The sequence below is a fragment of the Sebastes umbrosus genome, chromosome 1 (assembly GCF_015220745.1).
Source record: "Sebastes umbrosus isolate fSebUmb1 chromosome 1, fSebUmb1.pri, whole genome shotgun sequence".
Classification (NCBI taxonomy): Eukaryota; Metazoa; Chordata; class Actinopteri; order Perciformes; family Sebastidae; genus Sebastes; species Sebastes umbrosus.
Window position 1 is genome coordinate 37,973,295 of NC_051269.1, and position 16,833 is coordinate 37,990,127.

General features: G+C 39.9%; 1 long non-coding RNA gene across 1 annotated transcript in view; it reads left to right on the forward strand.

Annotated features, from left to right (window-relative positions):
- The first annotated feature begins 331 nt into the window (after positions 1 to 331).
- The window catches only part of LOC119491161, a 59,672-nt gene continuing 43,170 nt past the window's right edge, over positions 332 to 16,833 (forward strand). The window contains exon 1 of the long non-coding RNA XR_005207553.1: positions 332 to 596. This is a non-coding gene — a long non-coding RNA (uncharacterized LOC119491161). The remainder of the gene's footprint in view (positions 597 to 16,833) is intronic.

The following is a 16,833-nucleotide window of genomic DNA, read 5'->3' on the forward strand; positions in this document are numbered from 1 at the left end:
GCGACAATAAACATCTTGAATCTTGAATCTTGAATAATAAAACTTAAAATATGATCAATTAAACAACTAATAATACTGCATTAAAAAAAACATTGCAACAGGAAATACAAAGGGGCCCATTTACATGTTTATATTGTCAAGTTTTGGGTCAACTATTCATGAACAACATCATGGAGTAACCAATAGCAGTAACTGCAGGGTTGCTAGGTTACGCGTTCGTTCTAAGCACATGATTTGCTGAGGAATGTGTCAATCACGCTGCACCTGCAGCTAAGTCCCGCCCCCCCAGCTCTTATGAGCCAATGGTAGGCCGCCCTGACAGCACGTTCACCTGTCTTCGATAAAAAACAAAACCAATGCAATGTGAGAATAAGGAAATACGCCACAGCAGCAAGTCTAAACGACCGAAGTTACCTGAATTGTCATCGAAAAGAGGAGACTTATTGAATGAGCAAGTACTCCAGAAACAGAGGGATTCGTTGTTAAGAGGTATTGATCCAGGGAGTGTTAGCAAGGATGACTTCAAGTCTGTCTGGTACCAAAGAACCAAGAGAGAGAAGAGGCAGCAGGTGCGCTCTGACGTCACATGTGAAAAGGTAAGCTAATATTTATTTGCTTTTTATTTCATGTGTGTTTGATGCACATGAGAAAGTTGTGCATAGGAAAGATTTACAATGGTATTATTGGTATTATTTCGTTTGAAGAGCTATTTTATTTATTTTTATTTATTTATTTGCACATGTATAAAACTGCACAAAATCCAGTCAATGAAAAAAACAAACAAGAACTGTGTCAGGAGAGGTCAAGAAGCCACAGGCTTATACAAAGGGAAATAGGGAAAACATAAACAAACAGCAGAGATGAAACAAATCAAACTTAAAATAGCAAGAAAAGAAAAACAGTATGACAATAAGTTAATTTACATTTACGAATGTGGAAATGGGCAAGAATTAAAATTAGATTAATAAGGAAAAATGGATTATTGTCTGTCACTGTGATCATAGCAACCAAATAAAATATTTCTATAGTAAAATGCAAAATCTAAGAAAATGTTGTCAAGTATAAAACTATTACTTAAAGTGGCAGTAGGCAGTATATTTTTGCATCACTGGGCAACAATTCCAATATTAACCTTTCAGCATATTGTAATTCAAGTGTTCTGAGAGAAAACTAGACTTCTGCACCTCCTCATGTCTCTGTTTTCACGCTTTAAAAAATCTAGCCAGTGATGGGAGACTTTGACCAATCACAGGTCATTTCATTGAGAGAGCGTTCCTATTGGCTGTGCTCCGGTCATGTGACCTGAACTTTGCGTTCCTTCACCGGATTTCACAATGGCGGTGGCGTCACAAAATTTCTCATTTTACAGCTAAACTGTACACTACAAGATGATTCTGAAAACATTTGAGGAGAGAAATAGGCATTAACGTAACATAATATTGATCCATATTTGATCAGCGCTGCCTAGTTTGACCGTTTGGTTGGAGTTCGCGAGTGATTGACAGCCGGCTCTCATAGACAGCAGCTGGACAGCAGACCTCAGATCAACTCTTACTGCTTGTTTTCCTTGTGCTTACTGCTTGTATGTGAAATCTTGCAGATGCTGTTAGGAGCACCGGAGGACACAGAGGCACATGAATTTTTTCAGGTTACCTGTTTCATGTACTGCTGTCACGATATAGCGACCGTTTAATAAAAATAACTTTTATTATTCATATTTGCTCCAATCTCACCTACTTTGGCTTTAACATCTTTCCACAGCTCATATGAGGAGCTGAAATGTATTATTTGGTGTAAAGAATTTGGAACCAGGTTATTGGAGTTATTATGCTGACCTGTTTGGTGCATTATTTGTATATGGATCAGCGAAATGCCAGCATACTTTAACATTGTTGACACTGTGAGCATACTAGCATTGCTATTTGCGCTATATGTATGGAATATTGGCATTTTGTGTGTTATTTCTGGTTTGGTACGTTGCAAATAGAGGGTCATAATTGTTTTTTGCCTGGAGCAGCAGAAGTGCATGCACCGTTGTTGTGTCGAGTACTTTTTCTCGTCGTTATGTGTGGTTTCCCCTACCTAAACCAGAACCAACCCTTATCCCTAACCCTAACTACCGGGGGGGAGCTATTATTTTAACAGGAGGGAAACACAACATATTCGACGGGGGAACAGACTTACCTAATAAAGTGGAGTTCACTGCAGTGGGAGAATCCTGAGCTGTGGTCAAAGGTGAATTTCCTGCGGGATGAATATTAGCATATGTCCTCGTTGGAGTCTTTTGGAAGGATAACATCAGTTGCTGACCTGAGCAGTGTCGTCCTGTATATGTGGAGGCTGAAGGAGTGCAGTGCAAAAGGATGCTGAAAAAAAAACATCATCTACAGTAAATCTTGCCTAAGCAAATAAATAGTGAGAAAAGTGTTCGCATAATACATCACAGCCTTTGCAACATATTGAATTAATGATACCTTGCCCAAAGCAGAGGATGATTAGAGAGTTCTGTTCTCAACAGTACTTGGACCACTTCGGTTTGACACGCTCATCTTTTCATCTCGTTTGGTTGTCTTATCCTGGAGGCAGAGATCCTGCTTATTATTATTAAGGAAGAGAATGTCAAATAAAGCTCAGGTCATCAATGGTAGACAACTTATCATTGTGAGCAAAGTGCTCAGTAAAGAAATACCAAGGCTGCAGGATAATGAATTGGTCATCTTAAGAGAATTTAAACCTCTACGTCTCCCCAGTCTCTGCCTGCCAGTGTTTACCTCATTACATCCATCTTCAGGGTCAAGGAAAGTTCAACCTTTCCCCTCATGCTAAAGCTTATTCTCTTCATTAGTAGTTAAGCCATTGAACTGTTATACCCTTTGGCTCCAACTGCACATATAATGTTCTTCAAAATGCACTGCCATCAATATTCCTCTCAGTGGGCCTCATTCACCAAAATCTTCCCAAGTCTTTTCTTAATTTTGTTCTTAAGAAAGGTCCTAAGAAAAGACTATGTCAGATTCACAGCGTGTTCTTAAACCGCAGAATTGTTCGTACCCGTGTTCTTATAATGATGAATCCTATTTCCTCTTAAATTGAAGGCGTGTGCCAGTTGATCCTAATTAGCATAGGTAAATGCTCTGCCAATCCCCATAAAACAGCATGAGACTGCAGGGCTGTGTGCACACACAGAGATTAAAAAGAGAGAATTAAGTCACGAATGGCCAAAGGAAAGTCTAAAGAGGGTGAAGCAAATGATGTTAAAATAGAAAGTGTATGAAAATGAATTTATTGTACAAAGCACAAAATAATCTGCTTCCTGACTGTATTCAGAGATTGTTAGAAATTAGAGAGAGCCAGTATGAATTTAGCCGTCAAAATGCCGTCGTGGCAAAGTGCAAGCCACTGGAAATAATGGGTTTCAGAGCTCAGTGGTGCCGTTGTCACGTTGCGTCTGAAAGGGCCTTCAGTCAGTGAGAGACGGAGAGGGAAATAGGCTTACTCAAGCAGGGGCAGAAAGTGAATGAATGAGCAGATGAATGGAAACTGATGATGCCAGAGATTCACACAATCACACCAGAGAAGCCGATAACTCTGTATTCACTCCTAAGAATTAAAAGTCAAATTATCATAGTATTTAATATAAAACTGCTGTTGCAGTGTACTTTATTTTCATTCTTTAAAAGTCACCAGAATTCAGATTCAGACAACTTTATTTGATTTGGAAACAGGCACATCTGGCTGTAGATGTTTTGAATGTTGATGAATGTTTTTTGATACCTTATGATTATGTAATTTGCTCTTTGTCTTCGTTTTCAATTGTTATGTTTGTTTTATGTCTGCAACCGTGTAACTGTGGTGCTGCCTATCTTGGCCAGGACACTCTTGGAAAAGAGATTTTTAATCTCAATGAGTTTTTTACTCCTGGTTAAATAAAGGTTAAATAAAACAAAATAAAAAATCCCCAAGGGAGCAATTCATTTGTAGCATTCCCAGTCCATACATCCATACATACAGCACAACAGACGACCAATAGTTTAGTCAAAGGAAACATATTAAAGGCATGGGGCAGTGGGAGGGACAAGTTACAATAAGAACCATATAAATACATAGGAGTATAACGATAAAAGCCAATAAATAAAAACAATAAATAAGAACAACATATCTTAAAAATTCCTCTAAATAACAGTCATTTAAAATGGGTATGGTCTGTGTGTTGGGTGTGGTCTGTCTGAATGCAGGAAACAAAGTCTCTGAAACTCTTTCTCTCACTTTTCCAGACCCCCCTTTGGCTTAGAAATCCTCCCTATTTTTTAGGTCTCAAGGTTGGCAAGTATGACGAATATTTCAGCACTCAAATGTGCGTAAGTGTGCTCTTGAGTGCGCTTAGATTCTGTTCTGATTTAAGAACAAATCCCACATAAGAAAAAAATGATGAATAACACAATCTTTGTTAAAACTGCATAAGAGGGTTTTAAGAAGAGATTTCTTTATTAAGAACGGTTTGTAAATGAGGCCCAATATTCCTCCTGTGTCCTTATAAACACAAAGCTCAGCTGTGTATAAGAGTTGAGTATCAAGCCTAACAGCATCCAGAAATATCCACCATGTTAAACTTTTAGCCATTCAACACCTCACCAGTTTTTTTTTGCTAACCTAAACTGCAACGATGTGCTTTGTTTGACCATCAATAATAGGTATGAGTCACCAAGAATAGCCTCCAGTGGGACAATAGTCTGCTACCAGCATCCGGAGGCAGAGCTCAATTATAGCGGGCTTTGTGTGAGTCCTATTCCCTGAGTCTGGTATTGTATTTCTTCTTCTTACGTAGCAAAATGAATGATAAACCCATCTTTTTTTATACATCCGTGTCACTAATTTGTGCCTAGGGGTGCACAGGGTGATAACACGGGAACACAATGGGAGGCGAGAGAGAGCACATATTTGGCTCATCTGTGTAATTGTCACACTCGGTATAATGGAAGTTCTCCGCTATTGTACCTCTTTGCTTACTTTGATGGAATTTTCTTTTCACTCCACGTCCTTTATCTTATAGGGGAACTGATGGCGTGATAGAGAGCTCAATTTTCCCCAGTAATCATATTATCATAACAGTTAATCAGTGGCAGCAGGGTGCATGTGTAAAGCTATTAGGCTGGTTTAGGTTTATTGGATGAGATTCAGCCTCTTGGAAATGGCTTATTTAAACTGCTGTGATGGGGCTGCGATATGGTTATTTGACGATCAAATATGCACACCAACATACACTGAATAAAATTGTCTGAAAATAGTAAAGCACATTGTATCAACATGTAGCCAGTGGAGTGGATTGCATGTTTTTTTTGAGGAGGATTCAGTAGTGAAAAGTATATTTACTCAACTACTGTGCTTAAAGTGTCTATAACTGATATTTTTCTAATAACAATGTATCAAGTGACAATATGAAAACAATGTGATGATGTAATAATAATAATAATATATTTTATTTATATAGCACACTTTAAAATACAGTGAAATCTCAAGGTGCTTCACACAAAGGATTAAACAATCACAATACAATGTTGAGACAATTTACACAAAAAACATGCGATAAAAAGCGTCAAAATAGGACGAATAAAATTATAGACAAACTATTTCCTGACATAAGTTAAAAGCAAAAAAAAGTACAATAAAATCATGGTAATTATAAAACCCTAGGCGAAAGCTAAAAGGAACAGGTGAGTTTTTAAGATTAGATTTAAAAACAGCAAGTGAGTCTGAGGCACTAATTGTTCCTGGGAGCTGATTCCACAGTAAAAGTTGCCACTGGTAGTGATGAACCTACAGAGGATCATCGCCTGAATCTGCAGCTCCCCTCGACTTTACTCAATTTTACTTTCCTGAATTAATATTCGAATGTAGGCTTTTTACTTGTAATGGAGTCATTTTACTCTCGGGTTAGGCCGGTGCAAAAATGTTTAAACCAGTTTGATATTTAAGCAAAACAACGAACCGGACTGTTATACTGAATTTCACCACTAGGTGTCGCACTTGACTCAGCAGCCGTTCCACCAAAACTAAAATGAGAATAGCTGGTCCACCTTAAAGTTGAAGTAGGCGAGATTTTAAAAAACGGTCGCTATATCCTGACAGTAGTACATGAAACAGGTGCTCCTAACGGCATCTGCAAGATTTCACAGACCGGAGGAAAAAAAGCAGTAAGAGCTGATCTGAGGTCTGTCGATCACTTGCGAACTCCGACCAAACGGTCAAACTAGGCAGCGCTGATCAAATATGAATCAATATTCTGTTACTGTAATGCCTGTTTCTCCCCTCAAATGTTTTCAGAATCATCTTGTAGTGCACAGTTTAGCTGTAAAATGAGAAAGTTTGTGACGCCGCCGCCATTGTGAAATCTGTTGAAAGAACGCCAATAGGAACGCTCTCTCTATAAAATGACCTGTGATTGGTCAAAGTCTCCTATCACGGGCTAGCTATAAGTACGTTTGTTCACACCTGGCATTAGAATGCGTCCCCACATGCGCCCTAATCGGGCTGTGTGGCTGCTCCAACCTGTTAACACAGACACCGAAATAAAAAACAACAACAGGTTCCGCAGCCGCCACACGCTCCTGACGTTCCCTGTGTGGACACGCCGTTAACGTTGTGACGGCGCTGGCACAGGTTGCTGATGTCGGCTACTTTTTAATTTGGCAGAACATGTCCTAAAAGTTTACATAAAATCAAACTGGTGTAAGCTCGTACACCGGACCGGACCGGACCGGACCAGACCGGCAAAACAGGAAATTGACCCAACTCTATTCTATACTGTCTGTTGCTACTTTAACTTAAAGCAGGGATCTAAATAAGTCCTCACCACTGGATGCGTATGTGTTTTTCTTTGTGGCACAGTCATTTTTTGCGCTTGAGGCAAGTGCTGCAAATATGAAATATCTCTAGAAATCCGTATAATGTTCGTCTGAGTCAGCATTGCACCATATTTTCTGATGTTTCCCTCTAATCAGAAGAACTTTATGTGAGATCTGCATACACAAACAGCTGGCGCCGGCTGTATTTCTCATGCATGGAAGCTGTCCTCTCCTCAAATCTCACACATGGAAAAATTTCATAATGAGGTGGAGGAACTGTTTCCTATTCATGCTGTCATATACTTTATGTAGGTCTACCGGCATTCAATATTTTACACATCTCAACAAGTTCCCATTTATCATCAGGTACAGTGTGTGTCTTTTTTTCCGCTGAGCTGACTAGTTGACAAGCACAGGATACGAGCCTCGTAAAGAAAGTATCAATCATGCAAATCCTCTCCGGGGACCAGCCTGTCTCTTAGCACACTCTGCTCACTCGCCATAATCAATAACCCACCAATGAGCGCTGCATCCAGTGACAGAAATCTGACTGCTTTTTTTTTATGTGAGTGTTATGGCAGCATCATGCTGACATTTTCTCTCGCATCAGCATCCATTTTTAATCATGGTATCTGGCCTCGCTGCTGCTCATCAAGTGCATCAGCCTCCTGTCAGAGCTTGGATTTGCAGAGAGGGATGAGAGCTCTTACTGCTGCTATGTGGAAATAGATGTGCTGGTACAACTGCCTACCTCTCCAGGTCCATCTGTGGAGTGGCAGTGCTGGGTGACTGTTACATAAGGCATTCACAACAGGCCCTTTCTTTCCCACGTTATGCTAACGAGTCCTTCAAATAATTTGAATTTCTGTCTCTGAAATGACTGTAACTGTGTTTTGTTATTCAGTGTCTTCCGGCTCAAACTGCTTTCTTTTTGGTTGGTGTCTTAGCTGTGGCAGATTTTTCATACAGTAGGTTCAGATGCTTTCTCTGTCGTACAGCAGCAAGGTATTTTTACTTTATTTTTTATGTTTCTGCAATTCCTTCACAGCAAATATGAAATATCACAGTAATTGCATTTAAATCAATTGCTAAACTAGCATTAAGATCATAGACTGTACATAAGATGTCACCCATTGGTTTGTGAACTGTCGTTTTGAAGCCTCGAGTTCGGCATTTTGGCCGTTGCCATCTTGTTTTTTTGCAACCAGATGTGACACGAGAGGGTGGAGCTAAGTACAACTGAATGCTGAATAAGACATTTTTACGTGATCAAAATGTTACAATTAACTTTCATAAACTGAAAACACACTGTGAAAGGGTTTAAGTTGTAAGACAAAAACAAACAAATCCTAGACTGGACAACGCCGTGGTAGCGACCTGTCAATCACAAGGTAGCCCTAAGCATCCCCTGCTTTATGGTCTATTTGAGTCTAAATGGGACCGTAATTTACTAAATGAACATCATGCTGTATTGAAGAAGACTTGAAACTAGCGATTGAGACCATAAACTCATATTTACAATGTTTACAATGTTTACTGAGGTAACAAATCAAGTGAGAACAGTACCAATACCAATTGATTTCTTAGGTTTTCTCGTTTCATATGATACCAGAATCTTCACTCTAGCTTTCAGGACAGAATAGCGTCTGGGCCCGCCATCGGGCCGTCTGAATGTTAAAATAAAACGTCCGTATATTAATACAAAATTGCCAACCAAAATTTTGCGATACTATGCTGTATCGATTTTTTTTCTCCCACCCCTATGTAGTAAGTAAGAAAATAAGTTCAACATTCTTTCCTTTTAACTCTGTTTTTGGTCTCTACCAACTCCTGAGGGAAATATCTGACTTTATAGCTGCTAAATGCTCCACTATGTTCACCAGCTAGTTGCTAACTTTGTCTGTTTGCCGTTTGGTGCTCTGCAAGCGACCACTGTAATGTACAAGTAGTCATGTGATCCATTGTTAATATGAAAATATTGACTATTGCCACAACAGTACATTGCTTTGCTTCTGTGCCGGTACTCGTGTCTGTTTCTCCAAACTGGGGGCGCGCGGAATGTTAGGAATTACTTTTTAAAAAGCCAGAGCTATATATACATGTTCCCCTAAGAATAAGACCAGATGAGTCATGGATCAAACAGACACATTTAGACAAATCCGCAGCTATTACCATAAGAATAACCATGAGTAAACCCACTGAATAACTAACAACTGTTGTCTTCTTTGCTTAAATGTGGTACAAAAGAGACCGCGTCTGAAACCTAGATTAGGAGGAATGATGGGGGATTTTTATTTGGCTGCGGATGCCGAGCGCCCAGCGACTCATCCTTTTGTGATGATTGACAGGAGGGTTTTCAGTGGGAGATAAGAGGTGAGACAGTGTGAAGCAAGGTGTCAGCGGAGCTGGAGCGTTAAGTCCAACAGAGACGACAGAGGCGGCGCTGCCAACGCAGCACCCACAGGAAAATGCAGCTGGAGTGTCTGTCTGTCCTGCTGTGCAGTTAAATAGGTGATGATCATCACCAATTAATGTGAAACCATCTGGTGTCATCTGTAGCTTTAAGTTAATGCCGGTTGACTGTAAGAAAGGTTTGGTTCTTGTGGTCAGTGACAAAGTTTTGAACTGCATTTTGTTATAGAACTGTACCTACGAGTAACATGACATGTATCCTGCTGACCCCTTCCTTTGATATTGTGAGATTTATGTTTTTGACAATCCACTTTCCCTCATCCTGCCTCCTCTAGTAGGGCTGTGTATTGGCAAGAATCTGGCGATACAATACGTATCATAATACAGGGGTAGCGATTCAATATATTGCGATTGTTTTCAAATCTAATTTTAGGAAAACTGTCATAGTATAAAGACACACCATATGTACTAAATCTGAGTAAATAACAGTCACGATGTGAAATGACTACTATTTGGACTAACATCATTACACATGAATACAATTGGACTCATTGGATCCACAAGAGTCTCAGCTTTCCAGTTATACCCAATTTATGAATTCAAAGACTTTTTAGGATCCCCAGTATGCAGAAATATTCAAACACATTTGTACTGCATGCAAAAAACTGCAGGGGTCTCGCCCCAAACTGCATGGAATTAGCATAAATTGGGCATGACTGTAAAGGGGAGACTCGTTGGTACCCATATTGAACCCATTTTCATCACAGATCTTGAGGTCAGAGGTCAAGGGACCCCTTTGAAAATGTTGGCAGTTTTTCCTTGCCAAAATTTAGCGTATTTAAGAGATTTTTAAGAGGTTACTTAAAAATCGATACAGCATTTTTAGAGAATCAATACAGTATCGCAAAACATAATATCATAATACTCGTGTAAATATATTTTCTTACATCCCTATCCTCTAGTTTGGCTTCTGTTCATGATTTTTACCCAGAATACCTTTCAACAACCACCAGACATGAGCTTGTTGTATTATATTTGTTTGATTATATTTGAGGGTGGAAAGGCGGTATAGTGACAGTGAAATGAGCTTTATCTGGTTGTAACTAAAAGATAAAATCCTGAGTCTCTGGTGGGTGAGTTGTTACCTCTGCCTCTACAACAATGATGTGTCCACACCGCCGATAGTAAGCCTAGAAAGAAGCCATCACTCTCTGATTCTCTACGGCTGACAACATCTGACATTTACTGTTGATGTCTAAGGTAGCTTTTTTTTTTCTGTTGTCAGATTTTATCGTACCTCAGCTGGGAATATGTGGACCTGACAGCATGTCATCTACATTTGGCCAGATATATGGTATAGTAAAAAATACACCACCAAGCAAAAATGTACATTTTGTTTTACGTCATTTGTCCAGCCTGACATTGTGTTTATGTTCTGTATGTTCAAGAGCAAGTGATGTATCCATCCTGTCGATGTAGTTTTCAGTTGACGCTGAAGCTGCTGTAGCGGTTGTTAGAAGCAGTTGATCAAAGCGTCTTTCTTGAAGTATTGATTAGAGAAATATGTAAATGTATGTGTTGTCATTTCTTTAAATCGACTTGAATGTAGCTAGATAGCTATGTAGGAAGATGACGCCCCCATTCTTAATCCATCTTTTAATTGTTTTTTAAAGGGGACTTATTATGCTTTTGTGCTTTTTCCCTTTCTTTTAGTGTGTTATATAGTTTTTTTGTGCACGTAAAAGGTCTGCAAAGTTAGAAAATTCCTCTCCCCCACAGAAACACTGCTCCAAAAACGCCTCACTTGAAGTTCTGCCTTTTCTTCCGTAACATGGTGATGTCACCAATTAATACAATTGCATAACGACTAGTTTGGCATGCCTTCAAACAAAGATAGTTAGAGCGGAGCTGGAGCGGAGTCCGAAGAGTTTGGACTGGTTGACCAATCACAACAGAGTGGGCCAGCTGACCAATCAGAGCAGACTGGGATTTTCGTGACAGAGGGTAAAAAGAGGTGCTGCAGTACAGCCAGTATGAGGAAAATATAGTGTTTTTTGAACATTAAATCATGTAAACATGTTCTAGTAGAAACCCAAGATAATGATGATGTCACCAGGGTCATCTTTCAGCTTGGACTTGGTTGATAGCAGAACAGCCCGGTCGCATGAAAAGGCATGTGAATGACATTATAATGTGCAACACAAAAGCGTGTAATAAGAACGCCATCATTGCTTTAGACGTATCATTTGTACACCATGTAGTCTGTACTGACTGCATTGTAAACGCATCCAAGTAAACATGCTACGCTCAGAGCTAGTGAGGTAGAATAAACAGTGGGAAAGACCGCTTATGGCAGAGGGGATGAGAGGTGGATGTGTCCAACAAACACAGGACTTTCAACCAGGAGACCAGAGTTTTGTTTTGTAAGATGTGTCAGTGACGTTTTTTCCATGTTTTCCGTACTATGTTACGTTGTTTTCGTACGTACTGTACTTGGTTTACGCTTATTTTAAGGTCAAACATGACACATTTTCCTAAACCTAACTAAGTGGTTTCTATTGCCCCCTGCTGGTACTGCACCTTCATGCACACGTGATATATTCATGCCTCTGTGAGGCAAAACGTGACACTGACACGCTATACTCTGGTGGACAGGCAGGTCTATTACACGCTTTGCCGTGATACCGGGTTGAGCAGAAAGCTTGTGTTACAAACTGGAAGTATGGAGTTTTGAATACGCGGGTATTTACCATATATAGAGGATCTAATAATGATTAATTTGCATGCGGGAAGTGTGTAGGATCCAGCGTTTTGGAGCCATACTAGAGACTAAAAGTCATGGTGAATTGATATTGACCATTCTTTTTAAATCTGTCCCTCGAATCCCCAACTTTATATAAGTTCAATAATAACATTCAATACTCTGGAGTAAACTCCATAGAGACTTAGACATCCCTTCAGACACTCGTGGACGGCTGTAGTATCAAGTAGCGAGACAAAATACGAAGGCCAGACTCTATTAGGAAGAAGACACAGCTATTTTTACTGTACGCTGAATTATACTTATTCAGATGGCAGGGGTTTGTTTTGCTGTCCTCCCCCACTGTCTTTGCTATGTTGTAATTATTATGCAAATTGCCATTGCAGGGATTGAGGAGCTTCAGGTTTTCATTAGTTTTGGAGATGAGTGCTAATTTTTTTTAAGGGGTGGAAGCATCGTATGTCTAATTTTGTGAATAGATGGATCACAAATGCCTTTTTTTACACAGACGTGGGCAGGCACTGTTGCTTCCAAGGAGCAGAAAGAGCATCTATAATATGTACATGGTACTTTTTTGAAGCTTTGATGATGCAGCTGGCTGTTGTTGGGAGGTCAAAGGTCAGAGCAGCTTCATTGTGAAGGAACATAATGAATTTTTAAAAAGATGTCAGTGTTTGGCCATTGGCTGCACATGATTGTTGCTGTTGTCCAGGTTGACATGAAGCCAGAGACGCAGAGGAAGCACAAACACACCAGGGCCCTTTGACAGGTCATTGTCTTTATCTTCTCGTTCATGCTGTCTGTCGCCATCCATCAGTGTTTCCATGACTCCCACCGCCGTCTCTTGCTCCTGCTGCATTGGCTGTTGGCACCCAATGCTTGAAAGACATTATTTTTAATTACACTCTCTGTTTTGTGGACTCGTTGGAAAAACTGTCTGAGGGAACCAGTTCCAGGCTAAATAATTTAAATGTGTCTAAGTATCTGTTGATTTATATGGTACATTGATTATGTGCATAATTCAATTAATTTGTTTTAAGTTTCCTATAGCCATCCCATTAATGTATGCAGTGTTTAATACTCTTATCAACATGGGAGTTTGCAACTATGCTGCTTTATGCAAATGTATGTATATATATATATTATTGGAAATCAATTAACAACACACAACAATGACAAATATTGTCCAGAAACCCTCACAGGTACTGCATGCAGCATAACAAAATATGCTCAAATCATAACATGGCAAACTGCAGCCCAACAGGCAACAGCAGCTGTCAGTGTGTCAGTGTGCTGACTTGACTATGACTTGCCTCAAAACTGCATGTGATTATCATAAAGTGGGCATGTCTGTTAAGGGGAGACTCGTGGGTACCCATAAAACCCATTTTCATTCACATATCTTGAGGTCAGAGGTCAAGGAACCCCTTTGAAAATGGTTGTGCCAGTCTTTCCTCGCAAACATTTAGCGTAAGTTCGGAGCGTTATTTAACCTCCTTCACAACATGCTAGTATGACATGGTTGGTACCGATGGATTCCTCAGGTTTTTCTAGTTTCATATGATGCCAGTATCTTTGACAGCCCTAATAAAAACATGTTGTGAGTTTTAGAATTGATTACATCTATCTTTTTTCAATACATTTTGACTTTTGGACTGAAGATTAAGACAATTACAGAGAATGAGCACCGCATCGCTGTGCCGAGAGAAAGAGAGAGAGAAGCGGGACTGCACGCAATGTTTCTGTTAGTTATTAATAACAATAATAATTTGAATGTCAATGTTTAGAGCGTTATTTAGTGCTCTTCCTGACATGTTATTATTGGTACCAATGGATCTTTAGGTTTTCTAGTTTCATATGATACCAGTATCTTCACTCTAGCTTTAAAACTGAGCCCGCTAAAACCTAAAAATCGCAAGTTGCGTTAATGCGTTAAAGAAATTAGTGACGCTAAAACAAATTTGCGTTAACGTGTTATTATCGTGTAAACTTTGATAGCCTTAATTTTTCTATAACGTTTCTATAGCAATATAGGCTAGGCCAATATTTATTTATTTATTGTCTATAATTTCACTTAAAACTGTTACATTCACTTTGCAATCAAGTTCTTAAAATGACAAAATACTCAAATACAAATTTAATTTGTCAAGTATTTAATTCACACAAAGTGAGTGTAGTATACAAAAATAGGCTTTACCATGTGGTTATTTCATATACACTATTTATTTATTTATTGAATTACCAAAAAACATGCTTTATCGTGATATATATCATTATTGATTTATGAAATAACCTATAAAAGGGATAAACGATTTTGGCCATATCGCCCAGCCCTTCTGTGGTGGTCTTGTTTTTCTACTAAAGAAATATGTAATAATTTAGAATTATTAACTATTTTAACTTGTGATCATTTTTCATTTGGCGACGATGAAATTATAAATATAACAAATAAGAAGTAGGGATACAATTTTCCTTCAGAAAGGCTTCAGTCTGACTGGTGCAGCTGTCACACAACATCCTGAACTGTGAGTAGTGGATACTGGACCTTTTCATCAAGAAGAAAACCCTCCAGGGCCGTCGCTGCGGTGCTCCCGAAACCACTTTTGCAGTTTGTATGACAGCATTATCCTCTGAAAGATGGGGCCATCATGAGGGAATAGTGTTTGCACCCTAGGGTGCTACTGATTGTGTAAAATGGCCTCATATTCAGTGGCTGATATACAACTAAGCAGTGTAATTATCAGACAAAGTGACTCGCTAAATGGCTCCTCGTATCATTACAGATCCACCGCCATGTTTAACAGTTGGCAACAGACATTGTGAGTTGAAGAGATCACTCCAAGTGCTGACCTTTTATGTTGTAGGAACACACACATGCACACACACACACAATTATTCGCCATTCAACCTTAATGACTCCGAGATGCAATGACTCACTTTGTTCTACTTACCAAAGTAATTAGGGATCGCCTCGGTGATAACTGATGACGACCGTGTGGGGCTCAAGTTACGACTTGTACTGTATTTGCTTTAAAGGGATAGTTTAGGTCTTGAAGTGGGGTTGTATATAGAGTAGGCTTGGGCGATATAACGAGATTATCGTTAGACACGATATTGATTGGCCACGCCAATGGTCCTCACGTGTCGACGATAACGGAACGATATTCAATTATGTTGAATACAGGGATTCTGCCAGTATTTTGCGAGCCGGCGGGCCTGAGATGAGATGACTCCTTTAAAGGGACTTGCTTGTTAACAGCAACACCTGTGGCCGTTAAGTCAACGAAAGTCAGCGTCCTGTTGCTCGCGCTTGTGCTCGCTTTACATAGACATGAACGAACATCGCTCAAAACAGTGAGGCGACACACGTCAGCTAAAACCACAATATCACTCTATATTTCACCTGCTTGGCAGTAATGTTAGCTGACCAGACGGAGGTCTCTCCATGAATCAATGCTGATCCTAGTGTTGGCTTTTTTCTGCTTCAGCCTCCTGACCGCGGCCGGAGGGAACAGGGGAGACACCAGAGTTTTGGTCGGAGATGATAACGTTTCTCGCTGCAGAGCCCCGTCACTTCACAAGAAACGGGAAACCTCTGTTGGTCTGGAGGAGCTGCAGCATTTATTTCTGCACAAACGTCCACTGTACATTCACTAGATATTCTCAGAGCTAAACTAACTCTTCTGCAGCGTGTAGTGTGCGCGCATGCACGTGAGAGGTGGAGCGAGCTGAGAACGAGCGCGGTGTGTGAGTGAAGGCAGGCAGGCAGAGGAGCAGAGTACAGCAGAGACTCTGGCCCTGGAGACCACAGCTACGGTCTCCCCTGTGTCTTCTGACCACGGTCGGGAGGCTGAAGCAGGAAGAGTTAACGCTGTTTTGCAGGATGGGCTTCACTAGATATAACTTTGCGGTTTTGGTGCTTCCGTGTAGTTTGTGTCAGAGTCTGAGTCTGAACAGCGTAGCCACCTGCGAGCACGCATGGGACACCGACCCACAATGATTTATACGTGTAAGAAGTTACTAACAGTACCTTTTAAGGAATAACTCAGTGCGTAAGTGTGTGATTAACGTTAGCGAGTGTCGGTATGTGGTCGAGAGAGAGACAGATAATTATTATATCTCCGGTTAAACAAGTTAAATTATGGTATTGGATAGGTGCATAGGATGGCGTACTCACTGATACCCAATCCCAAATTTTGTGCAGCATCGGACACATTTCCGATACTGGTATTGAAACACCTCTACTGCTCCTTTTAAAGCTGCACTGATCATTGTTACTACTGTATCTATTATTATTATTAACAATGGATCAATGACTACTTGTATGTATATAGTGACAAATCCACAGAGAATCATCACCTTACTCATATGGAGCTATAAGGAGCCTTTTTCAGCTCATAGTTTTGGTTGTGGTGTCCACAATTTTAAAGTTTTGGTTCAGTTTCACAGCTCTCATCAACCTCATTTCCCAGCAATCAGCTGTTTGGCTATTTTTAGCTTTCATTCATGCTAATATAGCTTGTTCCTCTGCCTCCAGGTGCCAATGAATTAATAAATAAATAAATACAAAATTAAAAAAATAATGACGCTGCTTGAAACAATGGTTTTATTAATCAATTCTTCCTAGATGGATGTGTTTTTAAAAGCTGTATACAGTGCATGTTGCTCACACTGCTGGCCCGACTCTTTACAGATTAGCCTTCGTTTCTCAAAGGAATTCCTCAAGACTCGACTTGAAAACACTCCAGTTTAAATTAGATAATGAGATTCAGACACAAGGGGCTTTAACAATATCAACAGGGAGTTCAGTGCAGGTCA